Raw genomic sequence first — 17,838 nt, 5'->3', positions numbered from 1 at the left:
TATATAAAGTGCCCAACCCATACTAAGAGGATCCAAAATGTTAGTTATATTTTTTTGCTCATTGGTATTTATTGATTTTTGTCTAATAAACAGTATTGCATTTGTAAAAAGGGGGAAAAGTTCACAGACCATTATGGTAAGGAAACCCTGGTTCTGAGTGAGAAAGGAAGAAAAACTTAATGATGTGGACAGAAAGTCAAGGGATAAGAAAAGCCCTATATTAGGAGAACATGTCTCTCAGGATATAGAGAAGTTCTCAGAAGAATGGCAATCTCTTGAGACACTGCTGAGGAAAATCAAACATATCCCAGCTAATCTGAATATGCAGAGTCCTAAAAACCAAATATAAACCCTGGTCTTTGCAAAGGGAGTCGCTGGGAGCAGGCACCTGTGGGAGCTGTGAGGTCAGAAAAGTTGGTGGAGCCTGGTAATCAAATAGGTAAGTGAGAGGAAAGGCTGGGCCAGTGGCTGCAAGCCCAAGGTCCTGGTAAGGTGGTCATGAGGACGGCGAGCTAATCTCTGTCCAAATACAGGAGCCTGGATTGTACACGGCTCCCTGTTTATGTCAGGGAGGCTAAAGTTATCAGGTTTCCTAGCTTTTGGCTATAACTACATTTCTCAGTGTGGATGCGTTTGTCATCTCATACCCAATTAAGCTCATTCATATCGGCAATTATAATGGCTTTGCTTAACAAAAGTGGAAAAACAATGAATGCAATCTGGCATCTAAAAGATTTTAAATGGGAGTCTGTGAATGAAATCTAATACAAGGAAAGAAATTACTATTATTCTATAGTAATTTTAAGACAGAAAACTTCTTTAAGGAAGAATGTCAGCTAATAAATGTAGAAGGAATAAGCAAATTAGAAAATTACCATTTTGCAACACACACGCTCACAAACGAATCAGGCAAGGACCATCAGGGGGCTAAGGAACTGGAAATTCACAGGGACCCAAAGCATCACTCCACAGATGATTCAGTCTGATGGTCACCACCTTGAACAAGTGGCCAAACTTGGTATCACCAATAAAGACATAACCTCGGGCTTCCCAAATACATGAAACTTAAATTTAATCATAGGGAAAACAGTGGACAAATAAACATGCAGGACCTCGTACAAGAGACACTGGCCTCTTCAAAAACAAGTAAGTATCACACACTCACACACAAAAAAAGGCAGACTAAAGAGACACAACAATCAAATGAAATGTATGAATGTTGCCTGAATCTTAAACTGAAGGAAAAAAGCTAAAAACTTTTTTTTTTAGAGCAGTTGGGGAAATTTGAGTATGGACTGAGTACTGGATTGTGTTGGAGAATTGTTCATTTTCTTAGGCTTGATTATGGTACTGTGGCTGCTCAGGAGAATACCTATTTTTGGCAGATGCTTGCTGAAGTATCTGGGGATAAAATGTCATGATGTTTGCGCCTACTTTTAAATGATTCAGAAAAAAAAAAAAGGTGAGAGGAAGCAAATGTGATAAAATGTCAACAGTTGGTGAATCCAGGTGAAAGGAATATAGGTGTTCCTTATGCTATCCTCCCAACTTTTCTATAGTTAGAAAAATTTTAATTTACAAGTTGGAGGGAAAAGGAAAATGACTAACACTACATCAGCAGTTTTTCTACCTTAGAAAAACATAAGAATCACCTGCTGAGCGTCTCAAAAACGCAGATTCGGGCTTCCCTGGTGGCGCAGTGGTTGAGAGTCCGCCTGCCGATGCAGCGGACACGGGTTCGTGCCCCAGTCCGGGAAGATCCCACGTGCCGCAGAGCGGCTGGGCCCGTGAGCCATGGCCGCTGAGCCTGCGCGTCCGGAGCCTGTGCTCCGCAACGGGAGAGGCCACAACGCTGAGAGGCCCGCGTACCGCAAATCAAAAACAAAAACGCAGATTCTTTTTCTTTTTTTTTTTTTCTGCCAAGCCAAGTGACTTGTGGGATCTTAATTCCCCGACCAGAGATCGAACCTGAGCCCACAGCAGTGAAAGCGTGAAGTCCTAACCACGGGACCGCCAGGGAATTTCCTGGCGGTCCCGTGGTTAAGACTCAGCGTTTTCACTGCTGTGAGCCGGGGTTTGATCCCTGGTTGGGGAACTAAGATCCCACATGCCACAAGGAGTGGGCAGAAGAAAAAAAAGCAAATTCTTAGGTCTCACATTCAGAGATTCTAGGGTGGGGCCCAGGAAACTACATACTAAGAACTTTGGACTAAATCAGTGGTTTCTCAAGAGGGTGCTCAAATCCAGATCCACTGGCATTTGCAGGAAGCAAACACAAGAATATCTGGGTCTATTTTAAAAACATCATCCTTTCAAAATTTCAATTTCTTTTTCATATCATTGCCCACAAGTTTTTTCTCCTTTGTTATTTCCCTTTTATGTTTCAATCTACTGCCAGATTGCTTCTGAGCCACTCAACTGAAATTGCTGGCACTGATCCAATTAATCCAAGCCCCCTGATCCAAGTAATGCTTGAGGATCCTTAATTCACACTTCCTTTCTCAGGGGCACCAAGAAATAACGACCCCTTTCTCCCTAAAATTCTTTCCACCTCAGCTTCACATCTCTTTGCTTTTTTCTCTCATCTCCCTAAAACTTCCTCCTCAGTCTCTTGGACATATTCTTCCCTTCACCACATATGCCTGGAATCCATGGGGAGCTGTCCTGTCCTTATTCTCACTTTACCCATTGTCCCTGGGTAGTCTCATCTACCTCCATGGTTTCACCCAGAAGCTGCTGACTCCCAAGTCCTTATCTCTAGCTTAGCCCTCTCTTCTGAGCATTAAGACCATGCATCTCATGCCTCTCAGCTGTCCCAGAACAAACCTCATTCTCCCCACCCAGCACTAGTCTGCGGCCTCTTGCGTTCTCTCCCTATCCCCAGATCCAGGAGGACTAGCTCACAGGAGCAGCGACAAATGTTTGCTAAACCAATGAACAAACGAGTACTAACACCGAAAAATACTTATGACACTTTCTCAAGGAAGACTAGAATGTAAAGTTGTATGCATAGTATAACTCTAACTTTTTTTTTTTTTTAAATAAAAGACTTTCAGTTTTGTTGGCATGCGGGATTTTAGTTCCCTGTCCAGGGACGGAACCCATGCCCCCTGCAGTGGAAGTGCGGAGTCCTAACCACTGGACCGCCAGGGAATTCCCTAACTCTATTTAAAATACATATGCAGGGGCTTCCCTGGTGGCACAGTGGTTAAGAATCCACCTGCCAATGCAGGGGGCACGGGTTCGAGCCCTGGTCCGGGAAGATCCCATATGCTGTGGAGCAACTAAGCCCATGCGCCACAACTGCTGAGCCTGTGCTCTAGAGCCTGCGAGCCACAACTACTGAGCCTGTGAGCCACAACTACTGGAGCCTGTGCACCTAGAGCCCATGTTCCGCAGCAAGAGAAGCCACCGCGATGAGAAGCCTGCATACCACAACGAAGAGTAGCCACCGCTTGCCGCAACTAGAGAAAGCCCGCACGCAGCAACAAAGACCCAATGCAGCCAAAAAAATAAATAATAATAAATTCTTTAAAAAACACACATATGCATTGGGGAAAGAACACAAAGCTTTTATTGATACAAATCTGTTTCTTTGAATCTATAATATTCTAATATTCAAAATACACTGTAGGGCTTCCCTGGTGGCGCAGTGGTTAAGAACCCGCCTGCCAAAACAGGGGACACGGGCTCAAGCCCTGATCCGGGAAGATCCCACACGCCGCGGAGCAACTAAGCCCATGCGCCACAACTACTCAGCCTGCGCTCTAGACCCCACAAGCCACAACCACTGAGCTCACGTGCCACAGCTACTACAGCTACTACATGCCACGGACCTACAGCTCCGCAACAAGAGAAGCCACCACAATGAGAAGCCCACGCACCGCAACGAAGAGTAGCCCCCGCTCGCAGAAACTAGAGTGCACACAGCAACAAAGACCCAATGCAACCAAAAAACAAAAAACAAAAACATTGTAGCCTGAGGAGCTCCAGTGTTTATGGCCTAACTCAGCAATTCAACTGAATTCCCTAGGTCTCAGTTGAACCAGGTAAGAATCAGTCAATTCTCCTGGTTCTAGGATCAAGACTGCTGTCTTCACAGCGCCGTTAAATCGCCCAATTAAATATGTGAGGCTGCTGAATGCACTGGTGTTGGGAAACCTGCTTTATACAAATGCAGGTGTTCACGCAGTTTCACTTGATCAGCAACCAGGAGTACAAGCACTCTGCTTGCTAGGTGCTGTGGGGAATAAAGAACATCCAGGCCTGGACATTGCCTGAAGACATCAGAGCAAGTGGGCGGGAATGTGTGAACCTGCGGATTCCTCAGAACTCCCACACCTCCTCTCCTTGATTCTCTCCACTAATGGCCTTTCTTCTTACCGAACTGAGAACATGGAATTAGTCTGAAGAATTGGGCAAGGTAAGAAAAACAGGTCCCTGGCCTCATACTTGGAGATTCTGATTCCACAGATGTGAGTGCAGTAGACTGCCGGGAACCTTCATTTTGTTTTTTTTTTCCAGGAGAAAATATATTTTTAAATTAGGTATAGCTGATTTAAGATACTATAGTAATTTCAGGTATAGAACATGGTGACTCAAAATTTTTTGTTTGTTTTCCTGTGTTTTTTTTTGCGGTACGTGGGCCTCTCACTGTTGTGGCCTCTCCCGTTGCGGAGCACAGGCTCCGGACGCACAGGCTCAGCGGCCATGGCTCATGGGCCCAGCTGCTCCGCGGCATGTGGGATCCTCCCGGACCGGGGCACGAACCTGTGTCCCCTGCATCGGCAGGCGGACGCTCAACCACTGCACCACCAGGTAAACCCTCAAAATTTTTACAGATTATACTCCATTTAAAGTTATTATAAAATGTTGGCTATATTCCCTGTGCTGTAAAATATTTACATTCTTGTAGCTTATTTTATATACAGTTTTTATCTCTTAAACCCCTCCCCCTATCTTGCCCCTCTCCCTTCCCTCTCCCCATCAGTAACCACTAGTTTGTTCTCTATATCTGTGAATTTGTTTCTGTTTTGTTACATTCATTCATTTTTTTCTTTCCATTTTTTTAAATTGACGTATTGTTGATTTACAATATTATATGTTTTAGATGTACAACATAGTGATTCACAATTTTTAAAAGTTATACTCCAATTAGTTATAAAATATTGGCTATATTGTCTGAACTCTACAATATATCCTGGTAGCTTGTTTTATACACAGTAGTCTGTACCTCTTAATCCCCCACCCGTGTGTTGCCCCTCCCCCTTCACTCTCCCCACTGGTAACCACTAGTTTGTTCTTTATATCTGAGTCTGTCTCTTTTTTGTCATATTCAGTAGTTTGTCTTATTTTTTAGATTCCACATATAAGTGATATTATACACTATTTGTCTTTGACTTATTTCACTAAGCATAATACACTCCAAGCCTATTCATTGTTGCAAGAGTTGCTGCAAATGGCAAGAGTTCATTCTTTTTATGGCTGAGCAGTATTCCATTGTACACATATACTACATCTTCCTTATCCATTCACCTGTTGATGGACACCTAGGATGTTTCCATATCTTGGCTATTCTAAATAGTGGTGCTGTGAACACTGGGATGAATGTACCTTTTCAAATTAGTGTTTTCCATTTTCTTTGGATATATACCCAGGAGTGGAGTGGAACTGCTGGACCATGTGGTCGTTCTAATATTTTTACTTTTTTGAGGAAACTCCATACTGTTTCCCACAGTGGCTGCACCAATTTACATTCCCACCAACAGTGCACGAGGGTTCCCTTTTCTCCATATCCTTACCACCATTTGTTATTTGTGGTCTTTTTGATGATAGCCAGTCTGACAGGTGTGAGATGCTATCTTATCGTGGTTTTGACTTGCATGTCTCTAATGATTAACAATGTTGAGCATCTTTTCATGTGCCTGTTGGCCATCTGTATGTCTTCATTGGAAAAATGTCTACTCAGGTCTTCTGCCTTTTTTTTTTTTTTTTGGCCGTGCTGTTCGGCTTACAGGATCCCGGTTCCCTGACCAGGGATCAAACCTGTACCTCCTGAATTGGGAGCACAGAGTCTTAACCACTGGACCTCCAGGGAAGTCCCTCTACTCATTTTTTGATCGGATTTTTTGATGTTGAGTTGTATGAGCTGTTTATACATTTAAATTAATCCATCAGTCATATCATTTGCAAATATCTTCTATTTTGGTAAGCTATCTTTTTGTTTTGTCGATGGTTTCCTTTGCTGTGCAAAACCTTGATTTGGTCCCATTTGTTTATTTTTGGTTTTGTTTCCTTTGCTTTAGGAGATGGATGCAAAAAATATTGCTATGATTTATGTCAAAGAGTGTTCTGCCTGTGTTTTCTTCTAGGAATTTTATGGTTTCTGGTCTCACATTTAGGGTCTTTAATCCACTTTGAGTTTACTTTTTTTTTTTTTTGATGCACCGTGTGGCTTGTGGGATCTTAGTTCCCTGACCCGGGCCCCTGGCAGTGGAGGCGCAGAGTCCTAACCACTGGACCGCCAGGGAATTCCCACACTTTGAGTTTACTTTTGTATATGGTGTGAGAAAATGCTCCAATTTCATCCTTTTACATGTAACTGTCTGGTTTTCCCAGCACCACTTACTGAAGAGACTGTCTCTTCCCCACTGTATATTGATGCTTCCTGTGTCATAGATTAATTGACCGTAAGTGCGTGGGTTTATTTCTGGGCTTTCTGTTCTGTTTCATTGCTGTGTCTGTTTCTGTTTCAGTACCATAGTGTTTTGATTACTGTAGCTTTGGTACAGTCTGAAGACAGGAAGCATGACAACTCAAGCTCTGTTCTTCTTTCTCAAAATTGTTTTGGATATTGCAAGTCTTTTGTGTCTCCACAAAAGACTAAATGCCATTACTTCACAGGTGAATTCTATCAAATATTTAGAGAAGAACTAACACCCATCCTTCTCAAACTCATCCAAAAAATTGCAGAGGAAGGAACACTCCCAAACTCATTCTATGAGGCCACCATCACCCTGATACCAAAACCAGACAAAGATACTACAAAAAAAGAAAATTACAGACCAATAACACTGATGAACATAGATGCAAAAATCCTCAACAAAATACTCGCAAACAGAATCCAACAACACATTAAAAGGATCATACACCATGATCAAGTGGGGTTTCTCCCAGGGATGCAAGGATTCTTCAATACACGCAAATCAATCATTGTGATACACCATATTAACAAACTGAAGAAAAAAAACCATATGATCATCTCAATAGATGCAGAAAAAGCTTCTGACAAAATTCAACACCCATTGATGATAAAAACTCTCCAGAAAGTGGGCATAGAGGGAACCTACCTCAACATAATAAAGGCTATATACAACAAACCCACAGCAAACATCATTCTCAATGGTGAAAAACTGAAAGCATTTCCTCTAAGATCAGGAACAAGACAAGGATGTCCACTCTCACCACTATTATTCAACACAGTTTTGGAACTCCTAGCCACGGCAATCAGAGAAGAAAAAGAAATAAAAGGAATACAAATTGGAAAAGAAGTAAAACTGTCACTGTTTGCAGATGACATGATACTATACATAGAGAATCCTAAAGATACCACCAGAATACTACTAGAGCTAATCAATGAATTTAGTAAAGTTTCAGGATACAAAATGAATGCACAGAAATCTCTTGCATTCCTATACACTAATGATGAAAAATCTGAAACAGAAATTAAGGAAACACTCCCATTTATCACTGCAACAAAAAGAATAAAATACCTAGGAATAAACCTACCTACGGAGACAAAAGACCTGTAGACAGAAAACTATAAGACACTGATGAAAGAAATTAAAGATGATACCAACAGATCGAGAGATAATACCATGTTCTTGGATTGGAAGAATCAATATTGTGAAAATGACTATACTACCCAAAGCAACCTACAGATTCAGTGCAATCCCTATCAAATTACCAATGGCATTTTTTATGGAACTAGCACAAAAAATCTTAAAATTTGTATGGAGACACAAAAGACCCCGAATAGCCAAAGCAGTCTTGAGGGAAAAAAATGGAGCTGGAGGAATCAGACTCCCTGACTTCAGACTATACTACAAAGCTACAGTAAGCAAGACAATATGGTAATGGCACAAAAACAGAAACACAGATCAATAGCACAAGATAGAAAGCTCAGAGATAAACCCATGCACCTATGGTCAACTAATCTATGACAAAGGAGGCACGGATATAAAATGGAGAAAAGACAATCTCTTCAATAAGTGGTGCTGGGAAAACTGGACAGCTACATATAAAAGAATGAAATTAGAACACTCCCTAACACCATACACAAAAATAAGCTCAAAATGGATTAGAGACCTAAATGTAAAACCGGACACTATAAAACTCTTAGAGGAAAACATAGGAAGAACACTCTTTGATATAAATCACAGCAAGGTCTTTTTTGATCCACCTCCTAGAGTAATGGAAATAAAAACAAAAATAAACAAATGGGACCTAATGAAATTTCAAAGCTTTTGCACAGCAAAGGAAACCATAAACAAGACGAAAAGAGAACACTCAGAATGGGAGAAAATATTTGCAAATGAATCAATGGACAAAGGATTAATCTCCTAAATGTATAAACAGCTCATGCAGCTCAACATTAAAAAAACAAACAACCCAATCAAAAAATGGGCAGAAAACCTAAATAGACATTTCTCCAAAGAAGACATACAGATGGCCAAGAAGCACATGAAAAGCTGCTCAACATCACTAATTATTAGAGAAAGGCAAATCAAGACTACAATGAGGTATCACCTCACACCAGTTAGAATGGGCATCATCAGAATATCTACAAACAACAAATGCTGGAGAGGGTGTGGAGAAAAGGGAACCCTCTTGCACTGTTGGTGGGAACGTAAATTGATACAGCCACTATGGAGAACAGTATGGAGGTTCATTAAAAAACTAAAATTAGAATTACCATATGATCCAGCAATCCCACTACTGGGCCTATACCCAGAGGAAACCGTAATTCAAAAAGACACATGCACCCCAATGTTCACTGAAGCACTATTTACAATAGCCAGGTCATGGAAGCAACCTAAATGCCCACCGACAGACGAATGGATAAAGAAGATGTGGTACATATATACAATGGAATATTACTCAGCCATAAAAAGGAACGAAATTGGGTCTTTTGTTGAGACGTGGATGGATCTAGAGACTGTCATACAGAGTGAAGTCACAAAGAGAAAAACAAATATCGTATATTAACGCGTGTATGTGGAACCTAGAAAAATGGTACAGACAAACCAGTTTGCAGGGCAGAAATTGAGACACAGATGTAGAGAACAAACATATGGACACCAAGGGGGGGAAAACGGTGGGGGGGGGCGTGGTGTGATGAATTAGGAGACTGGGATTGACATGTATACACTGATGTGTATAAAACTGATGACTAATAAGAACATGCTGTATAAAAAAATAAATAAAATTAAAAAAAAAAAGACTACATGCCATTAGTTTTTGATAGGGATTGCACTGAATCTGTAGATTGCCTTGGGTAGTATGGTCATTTTAATAATATTAATTCTTTTAATCCAAGAACATGGAATATTGATCCATCTGTTTGTGTCCTCTTCAATTTCTTTCATCAGTGTCTTATAGTTTTCCAAGTACAGGTCTTTTACTGCCTTAGATTTATTCCTTTTCTTTTTGATGCGATTGTAAATGAGTTTCCTTAATTTCTCTTTCTGATAGTTTGTTGTTGGTGTATAGAAATTCAACAGATTTCTGTGTATTAATTTTGTATCCTGCAACTTTACTGAATTTATTGATGAGCTCTAGTAGCTTTTTGGTGGCATCTTCAGGGTTTTCTATGTATCATGTTGTTTGCAAACAGTGACAGTTTTACTTATTCCTTTACAATCTGGATTCCTTTTTCTTCTGATTGCTGTGGATACAACTTCCAATACTATGCTGAATAAAAGTGGTGAGAGTGGGTGTCCTTGTTCCTGATCTCGAGGATATGCTTTCAGCTTTCCACTGCTGAGTATGGTGTTAGCTGTGGGCTTATCATATATGGCCTTTACTATGTTGAGGAATGTTCTGCCCACTTTGTGAAGAGTTCTTATCATAAATGGATGTTGAATTTTGTCAAAAGTTTTATATGCACCTATTTGAAATGATCTATAATTTTTATTCTTCAATTTGTTAATGTGGTATATCACACTGATTTGTGGATTGAAACATCCTTGCATCCCTGGAATAAGCTCCCAGTTGATCATGGTGTGTATTTTTAATGTACTGGTGGATTCAATCTGCTAATACTTTGTTGAGGATTTTTGTATCTATGTTCATCAGTGATATTGGCCTGTAATTTTATTTTTTGTGATATCTTTGGTTTGGTATCAGGGTGATGCTGGCTTCGGATAATGAGTTTAGGATCACTCCTTCCTCTGCAGTTTTTTGGAATAGTTTGAGAAGGATAGGCGTTAACTCTTCTCGAAACATTTGGTAGAATTCACCTGTGAAGCAATCTGGTCCTGGTCTTTTGTTGGACGTTTTTTAAAATTACTGATTCATTACCAGTAATTGGTCCGTTCATATTTTCTATTTCTTCCTAATTCATCTTGGGATTATATGTTTCTAGGAATTTGTTCTCTGCTTCTGGGTTGTCCATTTTATTGGCATATAGTTTTCATAGGAATCTCTTTTGATCCTTTGTATTTCTGTAGTAACAGTTGTAACTTCTCCTTTTTCTGATTTTATTGCCTTAGGCCCTTCCCTCTTTTCTTCTTGGTAAGTTTGGCTAAAGGTTTATCAATCTTGTTTATTTCTTCTTACTTTCATTGATCTTTTCTATTTTTTTTAGTCCCTATTTCATTTATTTCTGCCCTACTCTTTATTACTTCTTTCCTCTACTAACTTTGGGTTTGTTTGTTCTTCGTTTTCTAGTTCCTTTAGGTGTAAGGGTAGGTTGTTTGAGATTTTTATTTCCTGAGGCAGGCTTCTATTGCTATAAACTTCCCTCTTAGAACTGCTGTTGCTGCATCCCACAGATTTTGGATTATTGTTTTCATTTTGTCTCCAGATAATTTTTATTTCTTCTTTCATTTCTTCAGTGATCCACTGGTTGTTTAGCAGCACATCGTTCAGCCTCCACTTGTTAGTTTTTTTTGCAGTTTTCTTCTTGTATTTGATTTCTACTCTCATAGCAGTGTGGCTGGAAAAGATGCTTGATATGATTTCAGTTTTCTTAAATTACTAACACTTGGTTTGTGGCCTAGCATGTAATAAATATATCCTGGAGAATGTTCCGTATGCACTTGAGAAGAATTTGTATTCTGCTGCTTTTGGAGGAATGTTTTCTATATAAACCCATTTGGTCTAATGTGTCACTTAAGGCCAGTGTTTCCTTATTGACTTCTTGTCTGATGTGTCCATTAATATAAGTGAGATATTAAGGTTCCCTACTATTATTGTGTTAGTGTCAATTTCTTCCTTTATGTCTGTTAATATTGGCTTTATATATTCAGGTGCTCCTATGTCTGGGTGCATGTATGTTTACAATTGTTATATCTTCTTATTGGATTGATCCCTTGATCATTATATAATGTCCTTCTTTGTCTCGTTACAGTCTTTGTTTTAAAGTCTGTTTTGTATAAGTATTGCTACCCAGCTTTCTTTTGATTTCCATTTGCATGGAATACCTTTTTCCATCCCCTCACTTTCAGTCTGTGTGTCCGTCTTTAGATCTTAAGTGAGTCATATATAGGCAGCATATATATGGGTCTCGTTTTTGTATCCATTCAGGCACTCTATGTCTTTTGATTGGGGCACTTAGTCCATTTACATTTAAAGTAATTATTGATAGGTATGTACTTATTGCCATTTCATTAGTTGTTTGGGGGTTGTTTTTGTAGTTCTTTCTGTTCCTTTCTTCTTTTGTTCTCTTCCCTTATGATGTGATGACCATCTTTGGTGTTATGTTTGAATTCTTTTCTCTTTTTTATATATCTATTATAGATTTTTGGTTTATGGTTACCATGAGGTTTATATATAGCAATCTATAAATATATATATGTGGTTATTTTAAGTTGCTGATCTCTTAAGTTCAAATGTATTTTTACTCCCCTCCCCCACAGTTAGTTTTTGACATCATATTTTACAACTTATTGTTTTGTGTACCCCTTACTTATTGTAGATATGAGTGATTTTACTCTTTTTTTTTTTTTTTTTTTTTGTGGTACACAGGCCTCTCACTGCTGCGGGCCCTCCCATTGCGGAGCACAGGCCCGGGATGCGCAGGCCCAGCGGCCATGGCTCATGGGCCCAGCTGCTCCGCGGCATCCCCCCAGTCCGGGGCATGAACCCGTGTCCCCTGCATTGGCAGGCGGACTCTCAACCACTGCGCCACCAGGGAAGCCCTACTCTTTGTCTTTTAATTTTCCTACTAGTTTTGTAAATGGTTGATTTACTACTTTTACTGTATATTTAATTTTACCAATGAGCTTTTTCCTTTCGTAATTTTCATGTTTCTAGTTGTGGCCTTTTCTTTTTTACTTAGGGAAGTCCCTTTAACATTCCTTCTAAAGCTGGTTTGGTGGTGCTGAACTCTTTTAGCTTCTGCTTGTCTGTAAAATTTTTGATTCCCTCATCAAATCTGAATGAAAACCTTGGCAGGTAGGGTGTTCTTGCCATAGGCTTTTCCTTTTCATCACTTTAAATATATCATGTCACTCCCTTCTGGACTGCAGAGTTTCTGCTGGAAGAGTCTTAACTGATAGTCTTATGGGAGTTCTCTTGTACATAACTTAATTTTTCCTTGCTGCTTTTAATACTCTCTGTCTTTAATTTTTGCTATTTTAATTACAGTGTGTGTGTGGTCCTCCTCAGGTTGATGCTGTTCAGGACTCTCTAGGTGTCCTGGACCTGGATGTCTGTTTTCTTTCCCAGGTCAGGGAAGTTTTCAGCTATAATATTATGTCTCCCAATACGTTCTCTGTCTCTTTCTCCCTTCCCCTCTGGGACCCTTATAATGCAGATGTTAGTACACTAGATGTCCCAGAGGTCTCTTAAACTGCTCACTTTTTTTTTTTTCAGTTTCAGTGCTTTCCACTCCTCTAATCTTCCAACTCACTGATCCATTCCTCTGTATCATTTAATCTACTGTTGATTCTTTCTAGTGTATTTTTCATTTCAGTTATATTCATCCGTTTGGTTCTTCTTTACATCTTCTAACTCTCTGTTAAGCTTCTCACTATGTTCATCCATTCTTCTCCCAAGTTCCTTGATCATCTTTATGATCATTACCTTGAACTCTTTATCAGGTAGTTTGCCTGTCTCCACTTCACTTAGTTCTTCTTCTGGGGTCTTAACTTGTTCCTTTGATTGGAACATGCTCCTCTGTTGCTTCATTCTGCCCAATTTGCTGTTTTTATTTCTATGTACCTGGTAGGTTCGTTATGTTTCCTGACCTTAGAGAAACGGCCTTTCGTAGGAGATGTCCTATGCATCCCAGCAGTTCACTTCCCTCTGGTTACCACAGCTATATGCTCTAGGGCTGCCCCATATTGTGTGGGCCCTTCTGCTGTGGTGGGACTGACTAGGCATAGGTGGCCCAGTAGGCGTGGCTGGCCCCTGGTCTGGTTAGTTGCCAGGCTCTGCCTTGTGCAGTGGCTGCCAGCCATTGGTTGGCAAGATCTTCATTTTTTATAAGCTCTATAGGGGGTTCCTATGAACATCCAGGTTTGGCAACCAATGGTTAAAAGGATGTTTGTTTATTTATTCAACTACTAGGTGCTGAGTCCCAGGCATTTACACAGTGCCATGAGTTCAGCTATCTTGGTCCCTCCCCGCAGCATCTGCTTTCCCATTTCTCACCAGCTCGTCTCAAAGCCAAGTCCTATACTTATCCACTGGATCCCACTTCCTGTCACCATCTCAAGGATATAACTTTAAGATTCTTCCCCCTGCCTGCTATATTATCAATTTTTATTTCTCTGCTGGATCATTCCCATTAGAATACAAACACATGGGGCTTCCCTGGTGGCACAGTGGTTGAGAATCTGCCTGCCAATGCTGGGGACACGGGTTCAATCCCTGGTCTGGGAAGATTCCACGTGCCGCGGAGCAACTAAGCCTGTGCGCCACAACTACTGAGCCGGGACTTTACAGCCTGTGAGCCACAGCTACTGAGCCGCGTATCACAACTACTGAAGCCCATGCGCCTAGAGCCCATGCTCCGCAACGAGAAGCCACCGCAATGAGAAGCCTGCACACCACAACAAAGAGTAGCCTCCGCTCACTGCAACTAAAGAAAGCCCGTGCACAGCAACGAAGACCCAATGCAGCCAAAAATAAATAAAATAAATAAATTTATTTTAAAAAAAAAAGAATACAAACATACTTTTATTTTCTCCCATTCTTTAAAAAAACAAAACAAAAACCTCTTGTCTTCCTCTGGACAAACTGGGAACAATCTGAACTAAGAAAATAATCATTATCCTAACTAATTGTAATATAAAACATAAATAAAAACCTTAAGCCCGTAATGATAATCAAAAACAAGGAAGAATTAAAACAAAACAAAAAACCTCCTTGGTCACTACTATGGCACCTACTCCATAACTATTTACTCTGGAAATACAGGAAAATAATTAAGATTTATCCAGCCTGATTAAGATGAACTTCAGCTCATGCAGTTAATAAAGGAAAGCTCTTCTTTACAGAAAAAACACACCCAAATTAGATTAATTAATTCAGACCAGACAAGCATCATAACTGGCTACTAGAAACATTAGGTTAAAGGTTTTTTGGGAACAGGGTATCCCATAAATCACTTGCTGACTGCAAGGAAGAAAATGTACTTTTTTTTTTTTTTTTTTCTGGTACGCGGGCCTCACTGTTGTGGCCTCTCCCGTTGCGGAGCACAGGCTCCAGACGTGCAGGCTCAGCGGCCATGGCTCACGGGCCCAGCCGCTCCGAGGCATGTGGGATCTTCCCAGTCTGGGGCACGAACCCGTGTCCCCTGCATCGGCAGGCGGACTCTCAACCACTGCGCCACCAGGGAAGCCAGAAAATGTACTTTTAAAAGGAGAGATTAGGGCTTCCCTGGTGGCGCAGTGGTTGAGAGTCCGCCTGCCGGTGCAGGGAACATGGGTTCGTGCCCCGGTCCAGGAAGATCCCACATGCCGCAGAGCGGCTGGGCCCGTGAACCATGGCCGCTGAGCCTGCGCGTCTGGAGCCTGTGCTCCGCCACGGGAGAGGCCACAACAGTGAGAGGCCCGCGTACCACCAAAAAAAAAAAAGGGAGAGATTTAAAAATAATAATAATAAAATAAATAAATAAATGAAAGGAGAGGTTATCTGTTACCACCTTAATCAAGTGATCAAACTTGTTCTAGATAATATAGGGTCAATCTGACATTAAATGCCTCCTAATGAGATGTAATTTGTTGAGATATATATACATCTCAACAAAATAAATATACAGTTATAGTTGATTTTTTTTTTGGCTGTGCCACATGGCTTGCGGGATTTTAGTTCTCCAACGAGAGATCAAACCCAGGCCCTTGGCAGTGAAAGTGCTGAGTCCTAACCACTGGACCACCAGGGAATTCCTATAGTTGATGTTATATATGTATACATATATATTCCTAGAAGAAGAAAACAGAAAGAAAAAGAGGCAGAAAAAAATCTTGAAGAAATAATGGTCAAATATTCCCTAAACTTCATGAAAGACATAAATTTACAGATTCAAGAAGCTTAGAGAACCCCAAGCAGCATAAATTCAAAGAAGGGGCTTCCCTGGTGGCGCAGTGGTTAAGAATACGCCTGTCAAGCAGGGGACACGGGTTCAAGCCCTGGTCCGGGAAGATCCTACATTCCGCGGAGCAACTAAGCCCGTGTGCCACGACTACTGAGCCTGGGCTCTAGAGCCCGCAAGCCACAACTACTAAAGCCTGTGCTCATAGAGCCCCTGCTCCACAACAAGAGAAGCCACGACAATGAGAAGCCTGCGTACTGCAATGAAGAGTAGCCTGCACTCACCACAACTAGAGAAAGCCTGCACACAGCAACGAAGACCCAACACAGCCCCAAATAAGTAAATAAATAAATTCAAAGAAAACCACATCTAAGTACATAAACCATCAACTGTGAAAATCCAAATATAAGAAAAAACGTATTAAAAAGCAGCCAGGGACTCCCCTGGTGGCACAGTGGTTAAGAATCCACCTGCCAACGCAGGGGACATGGGTTTGAGCCCTGGTCCAGGAAGATCCCACACGCTGCGGAGCAACTAAGCCTGTGTGCCACAACTACTGAGCCTGCACTCTAGAGTCCACGAGCCACAACTACTGAAGCCCACGTGCCTAGAGTCCATGCTCTGCAACAACAGAAGCCACCACAGTGAGAAGCTGGCACACCACAGCGAAGAGCAACCCCTGCTCGCTGCAACTAGAGAAAGCCCGTGCAGCAATGAAGACCCAGCGCAGCCAAAAATAAATAAATAAACTTATTTAAAAAAAAAGAAAAGTAAAAGAGGGCTTCCCAGGTGGTGCAGTGGTAAAGAATCCGCCTGCCAATGCAGGGCACATGGGTTTGAGCCCTGGTCCAGGAAGATCCCACACGCTGTGGAGCAACTAAGCCCATGCACCACAACTACTGAGCCTGCGCTCTAGAGCCTGCGAGCCACAACTTATGAAGCCCATGTGCCACAACTACTGAAGCCCGCATGCCTAGAGCCTGTGCTCCACAACAAGAGAAGCCACTGCAATGAGAAGCCCGTGCACTGCAACAAAGAGTAGCCCCTGCTCTCAGCAACTAGAGAAAACCTGTGTGCAGCAGTGAAGACCCAATGCAGCCAAAAATTAAATAAGTGAATAAATAAATTTATAAAAAAAAAAAAGAAAAGTAAAAGTATCTGTCATCAGCAGAACTGCACTACAAAAAGTACTAAGGAAAATTCTCCAGGTTAAAGGGAAGTGATGGAAACTGGATATTCGGGAAGAAATGAAGAGCACTGGAAACAGTAAATATATGAGTAAGTATAAAAGACTATTATTTCCTCTTTATTTCTGTAAGATAAAAATTATACTATTATATTGTAGAGTTTATAAAGTATGTAGATGCAACAAATATGACAACTATAACATAAAAGATGGAAGAGAGGGTTGCAAACTTCTCACATTTTATATGAAGCTGACTGTGAAAAGTTAATGATGCATACTGCAATCCCTAGAGCAACCACTGGAAAAAAAGAAAAGCAATTACCTATAGCTAAAATACCAACAGACAAATTTAAATGGAATTAAAATTTTTTTTCAACTGTTCAAAAGATAGGAAAGAAGGAAGAGAGGAACAAAAAACAGAAGGGAAAAACAGGAAAAAAATAGTAAAATGGTAGGCCTAAATCCAACCTTAGCAAAAATTATTAACTATTAATGAACTAAATACTCCAATTAAATTCTCAGCTCTCATCTTACTTGGCCTATAAGCAAAATTTGTCACAGCTGATTATTCTTTCCCCGAATCATTTTCTTCTCCTGGCTCCTAGGACACCACATTCATTTATTTTTCTTCCTACCTCACAAGCTGTGCTCCTGTTCAGTGCCCTCCCTCAGAACTAAGAGTTGAGTCCAGAAGTAGCCCTGGGACTCAGTGCTTGATCCTCCTCTTTCTTAGAACTCACTTGGCCTAGTTTCAAAGTCCAGTGCTGCCCACTCTTGGCCCAGACCTGTCTCCTCAACTCCTTATATCTATCGGCCTGTTCACTATCTCCACCCAGATGTCTAACAAACAAACAACTGTCCACCTGGTTGGACGTGTCCAACACAACTT

The 17,838-nt window shown here is 41.0% G+C and overlaps 1 protein-coding gene across 2 annotated transcripts in view; it reads right to left on the bottom strand.

Annotated features, from left to right (window-relative positions):
* STX5 (syntaxin 5) overlaps positions 1–17,838 on the bottom strand; it is a 28,710-nt gene that overhangs the window by 1,037 nt on the left and 9,835 nt on the right. The window lies entirely within an intron of this gene.

This window comes from Delphinapterus leucas, chromosome 7 (assembly GCF_059928025.1).
Source record: "Delphinapterus leucas isolate spDelLeu-1000000601 "Yukka" chromosome 7, BTC_Dleu_Yukka2, whole genome shotgun sequence".
NCBI lineage: Eukaryota > Metazoa > Chordata > Mammalia > Artiodactyla > Monodontidae > Delphinapterus > Delphinapterus leucas.
The sequence above is the reverse complement of the archived record's forward strand: the minus strand, read 5'-3'. Positions and strand labels throughout refer to the sequence as shown.